The sequence below is a fragment of the Rana temporaria genome, chromosome 1 (genome assembly GCF_905171775.1).
Source record: "Rana temporaria chromosome 1, aRanTem1.1, whole genome shotgun sequence".
Classification (NCBI taxonomy): domain Eukaryota; kingdom Metazoa; phylum Chordata; class Amphibia; order Anura; family Ranidae; genus Rana; species Rana temporaria.
Window position 1 is genome coordinate 311,064,190 of NC_053489.1, and position 23,648 is coordinate 311,087,837.

Here is a 23,648-nt window from a genome sequence, read left to right on the forward strand (position 1 = left end):
AACATACAATGTCTTATGTGAGGGTATGCATATTATGTCTGCAGGATTAAAATGTTAGCTTTAAACTTGCATAAGATATGAGCCTCCTGTCTGATATATAAATCTAGATTTTCCTAGCTTGTGACGGAAAATATAAGTTATATGAAGACAGGAGGCGAGTATCTTCCCTCCCTTCCCACCCTATTATGTGTATTTTTCTGATTTCTTCGCAGGTTACTGAAAATCCTACCAAGTTGCTACCCCAAATTGGGATATTTTGAAGAGTTCATGTCTCCTTACCCCTGTTGGGTCGGAACGACTGTTAAACCCTCGTTGGGTATAGATTTCCTCGGCGTCCCCGTTGGGACTCGGCGAACGATCCTGAACCAAGCTCTGGATTCATCAGACCTCGGCCGGCCGGCCCACAGTTCAAGAGATTGATATCTGACGGACAAGATGACGACTTCCGATAGACAAGACCTTCGCAGCAAGAAAGAGGAGGATCTTAGTCGGGCAGTCTGTTATATAGAGGTCACCGACCTGGGCGTGGTTACAGATTACAAGGACTGCTGGGAGTCGTAGTTCACTGACTAAAAAATTCTTTCATTAAAAGTTAATAGAAAAGTTTTTAGAATGTCTGCTATGGGCATTAATAAAGAAAGTTAATGCATAAGATACTCGCCTCCTGTCTTCATATAACTTATATTTTCCGTCACAAGCTAGGAAAATCTAGATTTGCCAAGCTATTAGCAACCTACTCCTTCATGCTTCCAATAATGGGCCCCTGCCACCTTCAATTAGATGTCTGGAATTGTTACACATCCTGACAGGTATTTGTAGGGCCTCATCCGCACTGGCTCTGCCAAACCTCACTTTAAATGTATTTAGAGGACATGTATGTAATGATTTTTCAATGGTGCCATTAAAAAATGAAAATAGAATTCTAGATAGAATATGCTTCACACATATGATGGTCTGCAAGCTGTATTTTGTGCAGGCACAGTAGCCAATTAATTTGAATGGGCTGCTGTGCCTCCTGAAACAGGAAAAAGGTCCCTGCAGCATTTTAGAAATGACAGCTCACACGGGAACCACAAGTACAATCTCTTTCCCAGTGTGGATGCAATTTCTAGTGCATGCAGCATGCCTATAGGTTTATTGGCACCCTCACGCATCCAGCACATTTTTCAGTGCAGGTGGTTGGGCTGCGGGAACAGGTGTGGACCTGCAATAGGAACCACCCACACTGATGTGAACCTAGCTTTTAAGAAGGAACATTTCAAGGCAGGAAAAAGTGATAACATTTGTTTATACTTCCTAGATGACTTCTACTGCATTTAGAAAAGCTAAATGCTAGCATGCCAGTGTAAATAAGCCCTTACAGATATAGGGACCTGATCAAATGGATTTGTCCTAGACTCACTCTTGGTTTTAAATAACTTAAATTTAAGGTGTATTAGGTAAAATATCAAGGTAACCTTTAACCAGTGATAGTAAAACAAAACTAACAAGACATGGGATTGTAGACAGCAAATGGAGCACAGAATAAAACAAAAAAATAAATTGTGGAGTTAAAATAGCTGCAACCTTATTATTTTTGGTATATACTTTAATACATAGAAAATCAATAATAAATAAAGCTGTTATAATAAAATAATAAGTTCACTCATAACAGACCAGTGAAAAAACAACCCAGCCTCTATGGCTTGGGTTGCCATAAATCAATTTTTTTTATTAACTATCCCCCTTTCTAACAAATGAAAGGTGACCACACTTCTAGGCCACAACAGGGAGGGAGGGGAGCTCACAGGCAGGAGGTCTTGAACACCCCCAGAGCTGCCTTATATAGGGGGTAGACAAGAAGTTTCCAATAGGCCATGTGACCTGATCTTATGGAATGTTCCCTACAAAGCCAACAGGTAAGCTAACCCCATTTGATCTTCCTGACATGTGATCCATTCTAGTTGAAATCTTAACTCCACCCACGTGCCTTGCTGACTAGAGGAAAAGGGGAGCCTGAAAACTGCTCAGCTGTGACAGCCCTATGAGTTTGGGGAGCTCTAAAACTGGTACCCCTTACTTTCACCCCTACTGTAGACAGCAAATGGAGCACAGAATAAAAACAAAAAATACATGGTGAAGTTAAAATGGCTGTGACCTCTTTATTATTGGTATACACTTTAATACATAACAAGTCAATAATAAATAAAACTGTTATAACAAAATAATAACAAACACACTCAAAACAGACCAGCAAAAAAAAATAATACAGCTCGAGTTGCCATAAATCAAACCATTATTATTAACTACCCCCCCCTCCATAAGCCACAAAACAAACCTGTCCCAATTCCCCCGTACCGCGGCCAGCTCCATAATATTTTTCAGAATATTATTGAAAATGTTGAGACCAACAAATGGATTCCATCCTCTATAGATTCCAACTACTCCTCCCTCTAAAGCTGGCGATACACCATACAATTTTCTTTAGATTTACCTTCAACTATGTAGCACAAGGGCCTGTCTGATTGCATACAAAGTTGAAAGTGTTTAGGCTTGACCTTAAATTATATGGTTTCTAAAGGAAAGTTGTACAAGAAAATTGTATAATGTATGGCCAGTCTACATGTTGGAAAGAAAAACACCCAAAGTAGGTAAAACTTTTTCGATTGCCCTAATAATTCTTTTTCTAGCCTTTTCAAATAGGGAGTTGAACTAAACCAACCTGGGCACAAGTTTGTAAAAAAAAAACAATATTGTATTAGGAAATGGCATTCGGAAGCATTGTAAATAATTTCTAATTAGAAAAATTATTTCTAGCGTTTTTTCCCTTCCAAATGAATAATTAAAACATCAGGTGCTGGCAAGGATTGAAACATTTTACCCAATTCATAAAAAAAAATCCTGCCAAAGCATAAGCTGTATACCATGCCAGCAAATATTCACCATAGAGGGGTAAACATTCAAGCTTTTGGAATAACAGTCACAAAGCTCTCCTTTCAGCCCAAAACAGGAAAAAGTGTCCCACCATCAAAACGGACAAGAATTTACCTGAAATTAGAAATGATAATTAGGGCAGATATATACTGTAATTTATATGCATTAGATTGCCATCTACCAATCTTTTTAATAATGCTGACATCTAAACCCAATCTGGCGACTTACATGGCCCCCTCAATATGCAAAGAATGTGAAGATAGATTAATTTTGTCCAATTTTGTCAGGCATTTATGCAGAACAACATTGAATTTAAAGCTAGTTAAAGGTGACCCGTTTATAAACAATAAACCATTCAGAGGGGGTCTGGACTGTAAAAAAAAAGCAAACAGTAAAGTCACTGGAAAAATTGAGGAAAAATTGGAGGAACTTATTGCAAGCAGGATGATTATGTAATTTAAAGATAAAGGAAAGCCCTAAGCCCAAAGTTGTATTAATATGGGCCCAGGATTGGAATTGGGACATTAAACTGTTTAGGAAAGATAAGTAAATATTCAGTGAAAGCTGATGGAAGTTCACCGATTGAGGTCAGGTAAGAGAGCCACTGCAACCATGCTGTTGAATAAGCCGCAAATGTAGAAGGAGAAAAAGATTCCTTAATGCTTGTGCAAACCATTTCTAAATTAGGTCCCAAAGGTACGAAGGACATTATGGGCCAAATCCTCAAAGGAGATACGCAGGCAGAACTGCTGTTCAGCCTGCGTATCCCTGTGCCTATCTTTGGATCTGATCCTCAAAAGGATTTTTCCTAAGATAGGCAGAAGATCTGACATCTGTAAGACACTTACACTGTCAGATCTTAAGATGCAGTACCGCATCCGCCGCTGGGGGCATTTCGAGTCGAAATGCCGCTTTGCGTATGCAAATGAGTACTTAGGCAGATCCACAAAGCTTTTTAGCTTTGTGTTTTCTGCGTAAGTTACGTTTTGCATACGTAAAATTAGTTCTGCTTTTACAAAGTGTAAACTAGTAACACCTTGTAAAAACAGAACTTTTTTTCGATCGCCGCGATATTTTTAAATTTTGAATTTTTTTTCCCGGCGCGTAACTTTTTTTTTACCCGACGCAACTTTATTGTCCCGTCGCAATCCACAAAGCCCGACGTAACGTAATTTTTCGCGATGCACGTCGGGGAAAATGACGTCACACGCATGCGCAGTACGGCCGGCGCGGGAGCGCGCCTCATTTAAATTGTAATCGCCTCCTGGAGAGGAGGACCGCCTTGCGACGGAAAAACTTAAGTTACACGGCCTGAAATTTTGTTCTTAAAAAAACTCACCCCAATTTTCCAAAGCAACTATAATAGGAAGTAATTCCAATAGCACCACATTCTTTACATAACCTTTAGCTCACCAAGAAGGATGCCATAATGAAGCGCACCAATGGGTTTTCCATATTGATGCAAAACCCACTGATCCCTCTTCATCTGTGAAGAGACAAAAATCATTCTCTGTTGAAATTTGTCTAAACATTGAGCCCAAACCAAAAGATCCTCTCTCAGTTTTGTAGTGATCCTGATATCATACGTTGGAGATTTAAAACCTGAGATTGACAAATAAAAATGCCTAGAGAACATCCTGCCTATAGGTAATACTCTAGAGACAAATGCAAAAAGCCCAATAAGCTTTTGCATATCCTTCAAGGTGACTATTTTCCGCCTAATCACTATGGCTATGATATTCTTTAGCGTAGCAATTTCTTCATCTGGCAATCTAAATTCCATGCCACAGTATCAATGGTGATACCTAAAAAAATAATGCAAGTGGATTGAAAAGGGATATTGAATTCAGCACAAACTGCTAAAAAGCTTGTCGAAATAATGCAATATTAACCACTTCCATACCAGGTACTTACGCAGCTTCCCACCCAAGCCAATTTTCAGCTTTCAGCACTGTCGCACTTTGAATGGCAATTGCGCGGTCATGCTACACTGTACCCAAACAAAATTGGCGTCCTTTTTTCCCCACAAATAGAGCTTTCTTTTGGTGGTATTTGATCACCTCTGCGATTTTTTTTTTTGCGCAACAACTAAAAAAAGGCTGAAAATTTGGAAAAAAAATTACGTTTTTATTTTTTTCTGTTAATTTTTTTGTAAATAAGTTTTCTCTTTCAATTACGGGCACTGATATGGCGGCACTAATGGGCACCGATGAGATGGCACTGATGGACATCGATGAGGTAGTACTGACGGGCACAGATGAGGTGGCACTGATTGGCGGCGCTGGTATGCAACACTGATGGGCACACATAGGCGGCACTGATGGGCACACGTAGGCGGCACTGATGGGCACACGTAGGCGGCACTGATGGGCACACGTAGGCGGCACTGATGGGCACACGTAGGCGGCACTGATGGGCACACGTAGGCGGCACTGATGGGCACACGTAGGCGGCACTGGGCACTCATAGGCGGCACAGATGGGCACTCATGGGCGGCACTGATGGATACTTATGGGTGGCACAGATGGGCACTGCTAGGTGGGCACTGGGCATGGATGGGCACTGTGGGGTGGCACTGATGGACACTGGGGTGGCGCTGATGGACACTGGGGTGGCAGCACTGATTGTTGCCAGTCAGTGCCCATTTGTGGGCACTGACTGGCATCTTTTTTCTTTATGTTTTTTTTTTTATTTATTTTTTAGACTTTTTTTTTTTTTTGGCTTTTTTTTTTTTTTTTTGCCCACCCTGGTGCTCCAGGGTGGGCATCCCTGGTGGTCCAGTGTGGCGATCCGAGGGGGGGCTGCGCTGATAAACAATCAGCGCTAACCCCCCCTGTCAGGAGAGCCGCCGATCGGCTATCCTCTACTCGCGTCTGTCAGACGCGAGTGAGGAAGAGCCATCGGCGGCTCTTCCTGTTTACATCGTGATCAGCCGTGGTTGGACACGGCTGATCACGTGGTAAAGAGTCTCCGCCGGAGGCTCTTTACCGAGATCGGAGATGCAGGGTGTCAGACTGACACCCCGCATCACCGATCGCCGCGATGCGCGCCCCCACGGGCGCGCGCGGCATGAAATCATGCAGGACGTTCTAGAACGTCCTGTCAGGATTTCATAACCACTTCCCGGACGTAAATCGGCCATAGGCCGGGCGGGAAGTGGTTAACCACTTGCTTCCTGCTATATAGCAGAATGACGGTGGCAAAGTGGTTGTGTTATCCTAATCGGACATCATATGATGTGACTAGGATAACAGAGCCGGGGCGTGCAGCGTGGCGATCAGAGGTGCTTTGTGTCAGTCTGACACACCGCAACTCCGATTGTGGTATGAAGCCTCTGACAGAGGCTTTTTACCACATGATCAGCTGTGACCAATCACAGCCAATTATCATGTGAACCAGGAAGTGCCCGTAAACGGCTTTCATTAGTTCACGCTGACAGGGAGAGCCAATCGACGGCTTTCCATGTCAGAGGAGGGGTCTGTGCTGATAATCAGCACATTAATTATCAGCACAGCCCTCATCAAAAGATGCCCATCAGCTTCCAATCAGTGCCCATAACCTGCGAGCTTGTTCCTATAATAAACGAATGTCAGTGCTGATCAGTGCCCAAAAAAGTGCCAATCAGTGCCCCATCAGTAATGCCTGTCAGTGCCCCATCAAAGTGCCAATTAGTGCCACTCAGTAATACCTGTCAGTAGCTCTTTATCAGTGCTGCCTATCCAGTGCCATCTATCAGTGCCTATATATTTTTTTTAATTGTGTGTATTTTTTCGTTTATAGCGCAAAAATTAAAAACCACAGAGGTGATCAAATACAACCAAAATAAAGCTCTATTTGTGGAAAGAAAATTATAAAAATGTAATTTGGGTACAGTGTTGCATGACCGTTCAGTTGTCATTCAAAGTGCGACAGCGCTGAAAGCTAAAAATTGTCCTGGGCAGGAAGGAAACTGCCCAGGTATTGAAGTGGTTAAAGAAGAGCCGAAACAAACTCACCACCCACTCAATAAATGTAAAAAAATGCTTCAAAGAAGTATGTGCAAAAAATTGAGCAGCCTATTGAAAGACATCTATGAAAGAAAAAATCAATCATCAAAATAAAATCCTAAAGAATTAAATGATAAAGGGTTAATGGGCAGTAAACATAAAGCAGATTTTACATCCGCCTTAGCTAGCAATGCACCCCAACCTAAACTGCAAATTTTTATTAAAGCATCTTCAAATGAAGAATAATGCACCGTAGCCGATTCATCACTAATCTGATCATTTAAAGAGGTTTCTGTAAGAAAAAGATAAGTGAAGAAAAAGCCTGTAAGAATGCTGGTCCTTCTTTGGCACAATCCCCAACAGGGAAATTCTAAAATCCTGAAAAGGAGGGTGCAAAAAAAGGCCTTCAACCCTACCTTCCAGGATTTCTTTAAATATGTTTTCCCTAACTACCTCAGATAGAACTAAAACAGATTATTTTTTTCAACTACACTGGCCTTGAAAAGGAGGAAGTAATAAACCTTCATTAAATCCTTCAAATAGAAGCCGAGCCATTGTGTACGATTGCAGCCACGGAAGCATTTTTATTAAAGGGGTTGTAAAGGTTTGTTTTTTATTTTCCAAATAGGTTCCTTTACGCTAGTGCATTGTTGGTTCACTTACCTTTTTCTTTTGATTTCCCTTCTAAATGTTTTCTTTCTTTGTCTGAATTTCTCACTTCCTGTTTCTCCTCAGTAAGCTTGCCCCCATCATCTTGCTGGGGGTTAGTCAGCCAGAACAGCTTACTGAGGAGGAACAGGAAGTGAGAAATTCAGACAAAGAAAACAAAAGAAAAAAAACATTTAGAAGAGAAATTGAAGGAAAAGGTTAGTGAACCAACAATGCACTAGCTTAAAGGGGTTGTAAAGGAAAAAACTTTTTTTCCCCCTAAATAGCTTCCTTTACCTTAGTGCAGTCATCCTTCGATTTTGCTTTTAAATGTCCTTATTTCTTCTGAGAAATCCTCACTTCCTGTTCTTCTGTCTGTAACTACAAACGTAATGCGAGGCTTTCTCCCTGGTGTGGAGAAAGCCTCTTAAGGGGGCGAGCAGGCAAGTCAGGACACTCTCTACTTTGCAGATAGAGAAAGAAGCTGTGTGTTAGTGGGTGTCCTGACACTCCTGCTCGCCCCCTCCCCTCTCAAGAGGCTTTCTTTACACCAGGGAGAAAGCCTTGCATTACTGTGTGGAGTTACAGACAGAAGAACAGGAAGTGAGGATTTCCCAGAAGAAATAAGGACATTTAAAAGCAAAATCGAAGGATGAGGTAAGTGAATGAGGACTGCACTAAGGTAAAGGAAGCTATTTAGGGAAAACAATTCCTTTACAACCCCTTTAAAGGAACCTATTTAGAAAATAAAAAACAAACCTTTACAACCCCTTTAAGTTTACTCGTGTTGGATCTTTTTAAAAATATCTCTCGACCTTGCTGTTGATCGGCGATTGCCATTTTCTTAAAGCATTTTGAAATGGGATGGGCTCCTGTACAAAACGCGCATTCATGTCGAAAGCGACACAAACCTGGCCATTTACATTGAGAATCATTAAATGCGAAACAGATTACCTCATTGTATGTAGATTTTTTTTTTTTTTGAAAAGCCTATGGCGTGCAAAACACACCCAAAAAACTCCACCCGGTGCATAAAAAATGTGCACACACATAAAGAGGTGCGACAAAAAAGTGCAGATGGGTGCAAACGTCAATTGGTCCTCCTGTGAGAAAGGACCCAAACCCTGATCCCCCGGGGCGTTAGGCTCCAGACGCGGACTGAGGTACTGTGGTCCGAGCAGCCGAAGCCGACACAGACCCATCTTCCTTGGAGGACTACCGAAACAGAACCCTCCCAGTACTAGGTGGGGCTCCCCTGAAGGGAGACCCCATGAGAGCAAGCGAACTAAGCCAGAAGGCCATGTCCACCCACTCCCAAGACGTTCAGGGCTGGCCCGAGGACTGGCACCCTACAAATCACACAGTGAACAAATAACATGCACAAACAAAGAAAAGACAAAAACGTGACAAACACGGGGGAAAAATAAAAAAGAAAGGTGGGGAGAAAGAGAGATGAGGAGAGTGAAAAGGTGACCATCGTGCAGGACTGCAACTCCAGGGGCACATCACTATAGGCTTTTCAACGAGCCCTGACCAACAGCCCGCACAGTCAAAGCCCCCTTCCCTAGCAAGAAGGAACGAGAGCTCCGGAAGCTCAGGGAGAAAGCCTGCTCAGAGACATACAAGCTCCCTCCATCGCCTCTTTCGCTCCCTACCTAATTATACTCGGGAGGTACTAGCCTACAACTGACCCCCCCCTTAACAGTAGGATGGAGCCGACGTTCCCTCTCAAGAAACTGGCAGGTTAGGAACTGCATCAAATCCAGGCCAGAAGGCCAGGGATCCCAGCCCTCCGCTTCGACCTCATGCCTCTCCGTCCCAATCAGAAGGCTTTCACCTCCACGCCAGCAGGGTCTGCATCTGCCACCCCCATCCCTTTCCACCTCGCCGTGTACTCAGGACGGTTAGCAGAGCACCCCCTACTGGCAACTGATAAGAACAGATACTACACTTGATCTTAGCCAAAAGGGCGAGAAGCAATTTTTGTATGTAGATGTTGAAGACACCAGGGGCTGCTGTTTACCTGCAAATGATTGTTGAGGTTAAGCCATAAACCAATATCTTTACAACCCTATTTTAAACGGGGGTGAACAGTTAATTTCTAAACTATTCTTTATAGGCAAACCAGGATATTTTGCCAAAACTCTTGTAGGCCTCCAAAACAATGTCTAAATGTTGGAATAAAGCAACACCTTTTTCAGGATTTTTTTATATAAATAATACAATATGCCTGTAACCAGCTGGTAAAATTTCTAGCGACAAGTCTGCTCCTGTCCTCTTCAGTTTTTTCATCTTTTTTATTGCCTTTGAATAAGAAATCTTTTGATGATGGAAGGAGATACAGAGGGCCTAATTCACTAAGAATAAGGAAAAAAAGTCATCACTGTACATTTAGTTACTCCCAATTAAGACCTCAACTAGGTGAACATGCGAACGGAAAAGTGAGTAAGTGAGCATTAGTAAATTCCAATTCGGCATAGTTGCGGTTCCATAACTGGCAATTGCCAACAAGTTTCCAATATGGAACTGCACTACAGTATTTAGCTATGATCATGCGTGTACATGTATGCCAATAAACCATTCTTATATGGGGTGTGCTCTACCTCATGCGTGGCTTTTTATTTATATTACAATTATTGTGCATAGTTTGTTTTTTTCTTTTGCTAACAAATGCTGTTCTGAATGATTATTACAGAGTAATGTCTGCTATTCAGTAAAGTTACATGTATTTATCATTTACAGTTACATATCTGTTATATCTTAATTTATTTTTTCATGTTACATTTATTTTTTAGGAGACCATAGAGTTCTAATTATCCATGTTCATTCTTTAATCATACTAAACTATTATGCAAGCCTAATGGTCTGTACTGATAAACAAAAAGCACTTTGCTCATGAGTTCAAATCCTAACCATGCTAACACCTTGCGAGTTCACTCGTTTTTGATTATTTTATTGTCACACAATAATATGTTTGATAAATAGCATACCATTGCATGCTATTGAGCATGCAAATTATGGAAACAACCATGCTGATGTGGCATTGGCAATTGCCTATTTTCAGCATACTCTGCGGTTTAAAATTTAGGCAGGTGATATCATGCTTGGTATTTGAACCCATGGTCTGAGCCTTTCTAGGTAGGAGTGATAACCACTAAGCAATTGAGGTGAGCACATTTATACATACAATATACAGTCGTACAATGATTAACAAATGAACATAGATCAAGAAAATCTATATCTTCCTAAAATACAAATGCAAGACCATTGCTAAGTCATCAAAAAATTGTAGAAGTGACTTGTTTTGCTTCTTTTGCTGATTTTCTTATTATTATCATTGATGTAAAAGTTATATCTTTATTCTACATATGTCAAACCTTTTTTATGTCGAATTCGTAATTTTATGAAAATGGTGATTTCTATTTATATATGTTCAATCACGGTACTTCTTTATATTCTAGGTATAATTTTACTCAGCACGGTGGCTTAATCTTAGGCCATGAGTTCAAATCCCACCCATGCTACCACCTAATGAGAATTGCAATGGCAAATACATATGTGCTTTGGCAAACCTATAAGTGCCATCAGCGAGAGAAAAATTGTATCACAGTGATGACAAATATGCTTTCACCTACACACATATTCATTTGCCATTGAAACTTTAGGGCGGTGGTAGGTAGCTACATAGGTGGGATTTGAACCCATGACCTGATTGTTCTAGATCAGAGCACTAACCACTAAGCTACTGTGTTGATCAGATTTCTACCTAGAACATACAGTAGTACCACGAAGAAAGCACAAACATATATAAATAATTAGACGTTAACATTCTAATAAAATTTGATTTAGACATTAACAATTATTTATCATATAATAGAGACCTAAGAGCCTGGTTTGGATGGATTTTTTTTCTGATCAAATTTGACAAAGCTACATAGAGTTCCCTGGACACAATTAAGAGCTACTCCTAACTTTCTAAATGTTACTGAAGTGGAGTTTTATTTAGAAAATGTTGTTGCAAAGCAAACAAGGATTAGAAGTAGTTACAATCTGATTGTACAAGCTCTGTACACTCTTATTTAAGATTTACCAACACTTTATAATGGGAGGACACACCAGCTATGCGCTCACTCTGTATCCAATCAGGCAGGCCCTTACACTACATAATTGATGGCAGATCTAAAGGAGATTGTACAATCAGATTGTATAGTGTATGCTGAGAACCCAGGACACGCTTCTTCTGTTTTCAATACTACAGCTCTATCCATATAGGCTGTTAACTGATCTCTCATTTCCTGCACTCTCCAAATGAGCAGATCTAGGCAAGATATATTTAAGACAAAAAAAGTTTGTATTTAGTGAGACCAGTCATTACTGATTACTTGTAATTCAAAAACGTGCACCTAGCTGTGGGTGGTTGGGATCTGCTGGAAGGAGGGAACGCAGCCACAAGTGTGTGCTAATGAGGTCAGCTGATGAATGCCTTACTATGTCTTACTGACTTCTAATATCTATATACCAGCAAGAGATGAAGCATTCTGATGCCCTGTACATACTATCGGTCAATCCGATGAGATGGATTTTTCCATCAGTTAACCGATGAAGCTGACTGATGGACAGTCGTGCCTACACACCATCAGTTAAAAAAACTATCGTGTCAGAACGCGGTGGCGTAAAACACAACGACGTGCTGAAAAAAACGAAGTTCAATGCTTTCAAGCATGCGTCGACTTGATTCTGAGCATGCGTGGATTTTTAACCGATGGACGTGCCTACAAACGATCGTTTTTTTTTTCTATCGGTTAGGTATCCATTGGTTAATTTTAAAACAAGTTTCAAATTTTTTAACCGATGGATAAATAACCGATGGGGCCCACACACGATCGGTTTGGTCTGATGAAAATGGTCCATCAGACCGTTCTCATCGAAATTGACCCATCGTGTGTACGCGGCATAAGGAAATACAGCAAAAGTCAGCATTGCGAGGAATGGGGAGGAAAAATCAGCATTGAAACTGTTAAAATCTTGCTCTTTTAGTTTTGGATTTACACTTTTTCTCTATTTAATTACTTGCATGTGTGCAGAATAAAAAATGTTTGTAGCAAAATTTAATAGAGATTGGAAGGTGTATTAACAATGCATTGCACTTATAAAATATTTTATTAATTTGCAAAAAAAAACAAAAAAAAAAAAAAAAATGATTCTACATTTTATTTGGACACTATTTTGTACATTCATTTACTTTGCCCAAAAAAAATAACTGTCATTTAATGTTGCATCATTTTTCACAGCACTTTACAATATGGTTAGAAGGGCCCTGCTCTAAAGAGCTTACAATAGAAAAGACATCTTAAATTTCATTGTGTAGAGCAGGGACAAAAATAAGGTGAGTACTAACCATGTCAAACCTTTTAGGATATAACAACTCTCACCACCCCACCCCCATCAAATATTTAAGTACAGGATTAAAGAAAGAAAAAACAGACAAGATATACAATTTGACAAAATAAAAAGGAAGCACAACAACTACGCCCCTCTAAATTCACACACAGATACATTAATGGTTAGAGTTAGCAGTAAGCTTAATTTTTATAAAAAATCAGTTTAGGAAACTAGATAATTAGGAGTTGTCTAATTGTATAGTGAGGTGAGGGGCGCTATATCAAAATAGTGGATGCGTGTCACAATGTGCGTTTGAGTAGTACACAGTGTAACTGTGTACCCAAATCTATGTGAAAAACCAAACAGATTATAGTCTAAACTCTATAAGTACAATAGTGCCAAATGCTGTGGAAAATAAATAAAATATAAAAAAAAAAAAAAAAAAAAATTTAAAAGAATGTCCAGCAAATAAATAGTTAAGTGCAAAATGGATCCAGTGTTGTATCAAGTCCAGGTGCAAAATGCAAATAATCCAATCCCAAATCGCAGGGAAAAGTGCAAATGCTAAAGTGCTTGTGAATCTTCAAAATAGCCAAAGTGCGAGAAAGAAGTGATCCGCCTTCACCTATAGGTCACCAGAATAATAATGGATGGCTCCTTACCACACGGTGTTGACCAGATTACTTAAAATATGGTCGATCAGGCTTGTTTTAAATGAGGATCAGCAGGGTCTCATTGGGTTCCAATGTCAGCGATTGCAGCAAATGGTGTACCAAGAAAGGAGAAGAGATACCACCATAGTGTAAAACCATTTAATATACAAAAGTTAAAATTACAATGCCAAATGGCCTCTTACTGTTGCTGGTGCCCGTTCCCGGCACTGAGGCTGTAGGTGGTGGGGATAGTAAGACAAGATAAGAGATGGCCGCGTCCTGGTCCACTAGCGTGCGTTCCACCGCTAGTTGTCCATCAACCAGTGAGACCGGAAGTGCGTGGCTATGCGTGTGAGCTCGGATACCGCCTCGACGTCACGTTTCAGTTAAACCGTCTTCAGGAAGCGTATCCAGCACACGCAACAGACATCTATTATATAGGTCTGTTTATCAGCCTGTGGGAGGGGCAATCGAATCATGTGACAGCCTCTGTCCCAGTTACCAAAGCTCACATATTAAACACATTATGGCTGTGCAAACTGTCTCCAATCATAAATCAATACATACATGTATCTGCTCGCTGCTTAAAATACCTGAAATGTATCTTTGAATTCTTATTTGGACGTGTTGAATTTGTTTAAAACTCTGGCATTTTTAATATGCTATGCAATGGGTCCATAGTGTTCTGTGCGCCATCTAGAGGGGTTATGTGGTATTGTGCAAAATAGCACCAGTATTCTAAATCCATCTAGATGCAGTGCGTTTTTTGTTCTCCCAGTTATATTATTATTTAATATGTGTGCCATTTGCGTAGCCTGTAAATTAGTTAAAATAGGTTATAAAATAATAAAAAATAATAAAAATTATACAATCCTACTCGAGTAGTACAAGGAGTGTGTATGTAACTTTAGTTGTAAAACAATCAAAATTCTACACTCCAAGGCTCAGGTGGTGCAAGGAATGTGTGTTTTCCCTCTACCCTTTTGTTTTGTGTGAGCCCAAATAAGAATTCAAAGATACATTTCAGGTATTTTAAGCAGCGAGCAGATACATGTATGTATTGATTTATGATTGGAGACAGTTTGCACAGCCATAATGTGTTTAATATGTGAGCTTTGGTAACTGGGACAGAGGCTGTCACATGATTCGATTGCCCCTCCCACAGGCTGATAAACAGACCTATATAATAGATGTCTGTTGCGTGTGCTGGATACGCTTCCTGAAGACGGTTTAACTGAAACGTGACGTCGAGGCGGTATCCGAGCGCACACGCATAGCCACGCACTTCCGGTCTCACTGGTTGATGGACAACTAGCGGTGGAACGCACGCTAGTGGACCAGGACGCGGCCATCTCTTATCTTGTCTTACTATCCCCACCACCTACAGCCTCAGTGCCGGGAACGGGCACCAGCAACAGTAAGAGGCCATTTGGCATTGTAATTTTAACTTTTGTATATTAAATGGTTTTACACTATGGTGGTATCTCTTCTCCTTTCTTGGTACACCATTTGCTGCAATCGCTGACATTGGAACCCAATGAGACCCTGCTGATCCTCATTTAAAACAAGCCTGATCGACCATATTTTAAGTAATCTGGTCAACACCGTGTGGTAAGGAGCCATCCATTATTATTCTGGTGACCTATAGGTGAAGGCGGATCACTTCTTTCTCGCACTTTGGCTATTTTGAAGATTCACAAGCACTTTAGCATTTGCACTTTTCCCTGCGATTTGGGATTGGATTATTTGCATTTTGCACCTGGACTTGATACAACACTGGATCCATTTTGCACTTAACTATTTATTTGCTGGACATTCTTTTAAATTTTTTTTTTTTTTATATTTTATTTATTTTCCACAGCATTTGGCACTATTGTACTTATAGGGCCAGATCCACAAAAACCTGGCGTAACTTAAAAAATCCCATTTAAGTTACACTGCCTTAAAGTTTCTACCTAAGTGCCTGATCCACAAAGCACTTATCTAGAAATTTCAGGCTGTGTAACTAAAATTCCGCCGGCGCAAGGCGTTCCTATTCAAATGGGGCGAGTCCCATTTAAATGAGGCGCGCTCCCGCGCCGGCTGTACTGCGCATGCGCGAAGTTACGTTACGCCGAGTTTTGAGGATCGCGACGGCTTAAAAAAGTTGCGTCGGGGAAAAAAAAATAAAAAATTACAGCGTCGCTCGGCATGCATTCCTGAGAGGGAGAACTCCATGCCAATTTTCAAAGAAAAAACCGGCATGGGTTCACCCCCCAGGAGCATACCAGGCCCTTAGGTCTGGTATGGGTTGTAAGGAGACCCCCCTACGCCGAAAAATCGACGTAGGGGGTCCCCCTACAATCCATACCAGACCCGTATCCAAAGCACGCTACCCGGCCGGTCAGGAATGGGAGTGGGGACGAGCGAGCGCCCCCCCCCTCCTGAGCCGTGCCAGGCCGCATGCCCTCAACATGGGGGGGTTGGGTGCTCTGGGGCAGGGGGGCGCACTGCGGGCCCCCCCACCCCAGAGCACCCTGTCCCCATGTTGATGAGGACAGGACCTCTTCCCGACAACCCTTGCCATTGGTTGTCGGGGTCTGCGGGTGGGGGCTTATCGGAATCTGGGAGTCCCCTCAAATAAGGGGGCCCCCAGATACCGGCCCCCCACCCTAAGTGAATGGATATGGGGTACATCGTACCCCTATCCATTCACCTGTAGGCAAAAAGTTAGTTAGTAAACACACAACACAAGGCTTTTTAAAATATTTTATTATTCTGCTCCGGATGCCCCCCCTGTCTTCGTTATTAGCTCAATTACCAGGGGGGGCTTCTTCTTCCACTCTCCGGGGGTCTTCTCCGCTCTCCGGGGGGGGTTTCTTCTTCCGCTCTCCGGGGGGGGGGCTTCTCCGGACTCCGGGGGGCTTCTTCCATCTTCTCCCCTCTTCCGCTGTTGACTCGGCGAACCCCGGTTCTTCTGCAGATGTCCGGTGCCTTCTTCTTCAGCGCTGGCTGCCTGCTATGTTTGTGTGTTAGCTCAATTTCTAACAGGCAGCCAGCGCGGTCTTCTGTGACGTCAGGGTCTTCTTCTCCCCTCTTCCGATGTTGCCTCGTCGCCTGTTGTCGCTGTAATGATGGAAGCGCGCCTTGCATCCCATTTATATAGGCATCACCGTCCCATCATGCTCCGGCAGGTACCCACGTGGTGGGTGCCTACCCACGTGCACCCACCACGTGGGTACCTACCGGAGCATGATGGGACGGTGATGCCTATATAAATGGGATGCAAGGCGCGCTTCCATCATTACAGCGACAACAGGCGACGAGGCAACATCGGAAGAAGGGAGAAGAAGACCCTGACGTCACAGAAGACCGCGCTGGCTGCCTGTTAGAAATTGAGCTAACACACAAACATAGCAGGCAGCCAGCGCTGAAGAAGAAGGCACCGGACATCTGCAGAAGAACCGGGGTTCGCCGAGTCAACAGCGGAAGAGGGGAGAAGATGGAAGAAGCCCCCCGGAGTCCGGAGAAGCCCCCCCCCCGGAGAGCGGAAGAAGAAACCCCCCCCGGAGAGCGGAGAAGACCCCCGGAGAGTGGAAGAAGAAGCCCCCCCTGGTAATTGAGCTAATAACGAAGACAGGGGGGGCATCCGGAGCAGAATAATAAAATATTTTAAAAAGCCTTGTGTTGTGTGTTTACTAACTAACTTTTTGCTTACAGGTGAATGGATAGGGGTACGATGTACCCCATATCCATTCACTTAGGGTGGGGGGCCGGTATCTGGGGGCCCCCTTATTTGAGGGGACTCCCAGATTCCGATAAGCCCCCGCCCGCAGACCCCGACAACCAATGGCAAGGGTTGTCGGGAAGAGGTCCTGTCCTCATCAACATGGGGACAGGGTGCTCTGGGGTGGGGGGGCCCGCAGTGCGCCCCCTGCCCCAGAGCACCCAACCCCCCCATGTTGAGGGCATGCGGCCTGGCACGGCTCAGGAGGGGGGGGGGGGCGCTCGCTCGTCCCCACTCCCTTCCTGACCGGCCGGGTAGCGTGCTTTGGATACGGGTCTGGTATGGATTGTAGGGGGACCCCCTACGTCGATTTTTCGGCGTAGGGGGGGTCCCCTTACAACCCATACCAGACCTAAGGGCCTGGTATGCTCCTGGGGGGGGGACCCATGCCGGTTTTGTTTTTACAAATTGCCGTGGAGTTCTCCCTCGGGAATGCATACCAAATGCCGTCGCTGGAATGGGCTTTTACAAGGTGTGACTAGTTTACACTTTGTAAAACCAGCCCTAATTTTACACTTGAAAAATAACACTTACGGCGCAAAAACGAAGCTGGAAAGCTTTGTGGATCGCCTTAAGTGCTAATTTGCATACTAGAAACGGCATTTCGACTCGAAATGCCTCCAGAGGCGGATGCGGTACTGCATCCTAAGATTTGGCAGTGTAATTCAATTACACATGCCGGATCTTCTGCCTAACTTTGGAAAAAGCCTTTTGAGGATCGTTTCCAAAGTTACACACAGACTGAACCGCAGTTAAGTCGGAGTATCTCTTTTGTGGATCTGGCCCATAGAGTTTAGACTATAATCTGTTTGGTTTTTCACATAGATTTGGGTACACAGTTACACTGTGTACTACTCAAACGCACATTGTGACACGCATCCACTATTTTGATATAGCGCCCCTCACCTCACTATACAATATATGCAAGTCAGTCACCTGATTTTATTTGGGAGCAGCTTCACTCAGTTAGTCACTTGATTTATCAAGTATATAATTTAGTGCAATTCATTTGGCGCAAGATTTATTTTTCCAGGAGTTGTCTAATACCTGAGAATTGTAAGTAACAATCAAAAGAGAAAGGTCAGCTGATGCTCACAAACAAGAAACACATGGTCACACTGGACAAAGGCACACAAAAATCCACTTGTGTGAGCCAAAATGCAAAACAATTACAGCAAACAGACAAAACATTCATCAGACCACAGCCAATGTGGGTCATTAGGCACACTATAGCACCCCGCCTGCAAATAGTCTAGCCTATTTTCAGGCAAAGCAAACAACCCTAGTGCAGGCCTTTATATAACATAGATTTGATTGATAGCACACCTACACCCACCTAATAAAGGACATGCCCACCAATGTACTCAATTCTGTCTCTTCATGTATGACTCAAGTACTCACACCTGTTGATTAGGAACACACACTCTTGGCAAATGAAAGAATGCATCAGCTATATAAGCATATGTATCTGTGCAGTGTATAAAGAGAAATATCAAATGTCCAAGTCTCTGGCCATGATCAGTGATACCAGAAACAAAACAATTGAAGTTGCAGGTTGCTGGGCATGTGGAGGGTACAAAGCAGAAAATGCCAAACTATGTGGGGGCTGCTTCACACAAATTGTTGACAAGCACATTTGTCATCAGCATCCAACATTTAAATATGGATGCAGGATCACACCATGCTAAAAAAAACTATCTGACCAAAAAAGAACTGTTATAGGTTTGGTGTAAAACCCACACTCGCTTTATTTTATAATGTAATTTCTCACAGTTCTCTTTGAGAGGGCGGCAGTTACGTGCAGAAGGCGCTCAGGGGAATTGCTAGAGGAATCAGAAATAACAGACATAGTGGAAGTCTCTCCATGTGATGGGGTGCTGTTCGAGGTACGGCTGAGCAGTGGTTGGTACTTGGCGCGCGTACTGTCTCACCTCATGTAAAGGAAGGGCTCAGAATGGACGTGGCAGTAGTGGGAATTCGGTCCATCACTCGCAGAGAGGTGCAGTTTGAGGTACCCAGGGACACTTTGATAGGAAATAACAGTAATGGTAACTGTAATGAAAAAGTGCATGAGAGGCACTGTAGAGCACTGTCGGACAGCTCAGAGGTATTGGTTGAGGTACCAATGGACACAGAAATGGTTAAAGAGATTGGTGTGGAAAAATGTGCGTGGGTAGGACAATTGCTATTGGAGTGTTGGACAACAGGGGGCGATGTGAAACTGTGGGACTGTCCCATAAGGAGTAACTTGCCTGTAGGTGGTTCCTCCATAGACACTGTCCTATCAAACAAGGGGACAAGAGGTCCCGATGACAATATTGTGGAACATTGCTATTCAGGTTAAACAGAAGGATGTGGTGTTGATCTCAGATGGTTGGGTTGCCAAGGGTAACCACACAGGGGTTAGGGAACCTGAGAAACAAATGTTGTTGGTTAATGTTGCATCAGGTAATGAGAGCGGTCAGTCCCTGACAGATTTCATGGAAGTGGGTCCCTAACAGTTCCGGGAGATTAGGTCTGTGGAAGAAAAAGAAGGATCCTGAGGCCAGAAGGTAGAAGGGATAGAGAGATTAGTGGGAACCCAAAGTTTAGGAAAAAGTGCTGGTGGAAGCACACCTGGAATAAAATGTGGGTCGAGTGCCCCTTTAGAAAAAAGGTTGGGTAGATTAGGACTCCTGCTGCTGATAGTTGGCACAGAAGCGCCATGGTGAAGTGCTGGTGGAAACATACCCAGAAAAAATGGGCCTACGCAGCCAATGGCTGGCACAGAGGTGTCCCATTTGTGATGATGGGTTTATGTGTTCCTCCCTCCGGTTTGAAACAGGGGGGGAGGATATGTGGTGGTGGGACTTTGGAGAGAAAGACACATTGATTGCACAGCTGTGTGTTCAGCTATTTAGTTCTGACCTGACTATGGCTCAGAGCCCCACCCAACAGACAGGAAGTCTGTGCTGGGAGTCACGTGGACTCCCATCCCTCTGAGAGGAGTCAGAAGCTGCATGTCTGCAGGAGGCAGATGTCAGTGGTGATTGAGTAGCAAGGTGCTGACCAGGAGTAAGCGAGGAGTGAGCTTACCTCTAGGAAACTTTGTTCTGAGGAACAGACCTAAGGTCTAGGCTAAAGGCCTGAAACAGCCGGATGGCAAGAATGAAAGCCAGGAGGCTAAAGTGTTGAGTATGCAAGATACAGTAATGGTGGAATCCCCTGTGAGGGCTACTGATGTATTTGTGCTTTTAAATAAAAGTGGGATACCAGGCCCTTAGAAATTCAGTTCTGGACTGGCGTACTCACTAAAAATGCACCTACCGCTGGAGTCTGATCACCCCAATCTTACAACATTATATATACAGTATATATATATATATATATATATATATATATATATATATATATATATATATATATATATATATATATATATATATATATATATATACACACACACACACACAGTATCAAACAAAAGTGAGTACACCCCTCACATTTTTGTAAATAATGTAGTCTATCTTTTCATGTGACAACACTGAAGAAATTACACTTTGCTACAATGTAAAGTAGTGAGTGTACAGCTTGTATAACAGCGTAAATTTGGTGTCCCCTCAAAATAACTCAACACACAGCCATTAATGTCTAGGCTGCTGGCAACAAAACTGAGTACACTTCTAAGTGAAAATGTCCAAATTGGTCCCAATTAGCCATTTTCCCTCCCCGGTGTCGTGTGACTTGTTAGTGTTACAAAGTCTCAGATGTGAATGGGGAGCAGGTGTGTTAAATGTGTTATTGCTCTCAATCTCTCATATTGGTCACTGGAATTTCAACATGGCACCTTCTGGCAAAGAACTCTCTGTGGATCTGAAAAAAAGAATTGTTGCTCTACATGAAGATGGTCTAGGCTGGCAACAAATGTGAGTATACTCCTAAGTGAAAATGTCCAAATTGGGCCCAAAGTGTCAATATTTTGTGTGACAACCATTTTATTTTCAGTGCTGCCTTAACCCACTTGCACATGGAGTTCACCAGAGCGTCACAGGTTGTCACTGGAGTCCTCTTCCTCTCCTCCATGAGGACATCACAGAGCTGGTGTATGTTAGAAACCTTGTGCTCCACCACCTTCCATTTGAGGATGCCCCACAGACTCTCAATAGGGTTTAGGTCTGGAGACATGCTTGGCCAGTTAATCACCTTGACTCTCAGGTTCTTTAGCAAGGCAGTGTTCGTCTTGGAGGTGTGTTTGGGGTCATTATGTTGGAATACTGCCCTGCGACCCAGTCTTCGAAGGGAGGGGGATCATGCTTCGGTATGTTACAGTACATGTTGGCATTCATGGTTCCTCAATGAACCTGTGATCCCTCGCTACAGAGCGAGAACCGCGAGCTGTATGTGTAATCACACAGCTCCCGGTCCTGTCAGGGGGAGAAATTTATTCCGTTCATTGAGTTCCCTCAATGAACTGGTGCTGGCAGCACTCATGCAGCCCCAGACTATGACACTCCCACCATCATTGATTGTAGGCAAGACACACTTTGTACTCCTCACCTGGTTGCCGCCACACACGCGTGACACCATCTGAACCAAATACGTTTATTTTGATCTCATTAGACCACAGGACATGGTTCCAGTAATCCATGTCCTTAGTCTGCTTGTCTTCAGCAAACTGTTTTCAGGCTTTCTTGTGCATCTTCTTTAGAAGAGGCTTTCTTCTGGGACAACAGCCATGCAGACCAATTTGATGCAGTGTGCGGCATATGGTCTGAGCACTGACAGGCTGACCCCCCACCCCTTCAACCTCTGCAGCAATGCTGGCAGCACTCATACATCTATTTCCCAAAGACAACCTCTGCATATGATGCTGAGCACATGCACTCAATTTCTTTGGTCGACCATGACGGGGCCTGTTCTGAGTAGAACCTGTCATGTTAAACCACTGTATGGTCTTGGCCACCGTGCTGCAGCTCAGTTCCAGGGTCTTGGCAATCTTCTTATAGCCTAGACCATCTTCATGTAGAGCAACAATTCTTTTTTTCAGATCACAGTGAGTTATTTGCCAGGAGGTGTCATGTTGAACTTCCAGTGACCAATATGAGAGATTGAGAGTGATAACAATACATTTTACACACCTGCTCCCCATTCACACCTGAGACCTTGTAACACTAACGAGTCACATGACACCGGGAAGAGAAAATGGCTAATTGGGCACAATTTGGACATTTTTACTTAGGGGTGTACTCAGCTTTGTTGCCAGCGGCCTAGACATTAATGGCTGTGTTGAGTTATTTTGAGGGGGCAGCAAATTTACACTGTTATACAAGCTGTACACTCACTACTTTACATTGAAGCAAAGTGTAATTTCTTCAGTGTTGTCACATGAAAAGATATACTAAAATATTTACAAAAATTTGAGGGGTATACTCACTTTTGTGAGATACTGTATGAAGAGAGGGGAGAGAGAATATCTGTTCCGAAAACATGAAAACATTACACATTAGCATTGTAAAAAAAACAAGAAGCAACATAAAAACCCAGCAAGGGGAATTTATTTTAGGAATTAAAGAGTTCATCTAAAAATTAAAATGTATGTTTTTGTGGAATTAACAGTGATACAATGAGAATCAATAGTTGGCATATATATAAATAGCCCATAGTTTGCTAGCTCTCATAAATTCCCGGTCGGGAACGCTTGTTTGGCATTCCCACATTTTTAAAATTTACTCTAGCACAGGGCTAAAACGAAATGAGAGTAGGATTGTGACTAATTTTCAATCTGGGCATGCTCAGTTGTGTCAGTACAGAGTTCTAAAAACAAGGGGAATTTATCTCTTCTCAGACTTTCAAGCATATTTCTGCTTTCACAACAAGATTTCAAGAAATGTAAAAGCAGATCATCTCCAAACAATATACCACATGTTTAGGAATCATTTAATCTATGAGATTCAGCTCTAAACATTATTTCCATGTGCAATTCCAGTGCTTTCACCACGACTCGTTTTGGTCGGTCACTGATTTATGTGACCTAAAGCGAATTGGATTATTTTTTCCCTGCATGCCATAGTGAATACCTTTTCTGACTAGATTGATGCCGCGTACATATGACTGTTTCTTGGGATGTAAAAAATGAAATTTTTTAATGGTCTAGAAAGTTTTTTTCAACCTGATTATTGTTAAATCGGCTTTGCCTACACACGATCATGAAAAAAAAATGCTCTAGCAAAGTGCGGTGACGTACAACGGCACACTTGGGGCTGCTTTTGCCGATTTTGTGTTAGTAAAAGACGATTCACGCTTTTCAGTCTGTTACAGCGT

The 23,648-nt window shown here is 42.7% G+C and overlaps 1 pseudogene; it reads right to left on the minus strand.

The window, feature by feature from the left end:
• Positions 1-9,394: 9,394 nt before the first annotated feature.
• On the minus strand, positions 9,395-9,528 carry LOC120925239 (annotated as a pseudogene).
• Positions 9,529-23,648: the final 14,120 nt, after the last annotated feature.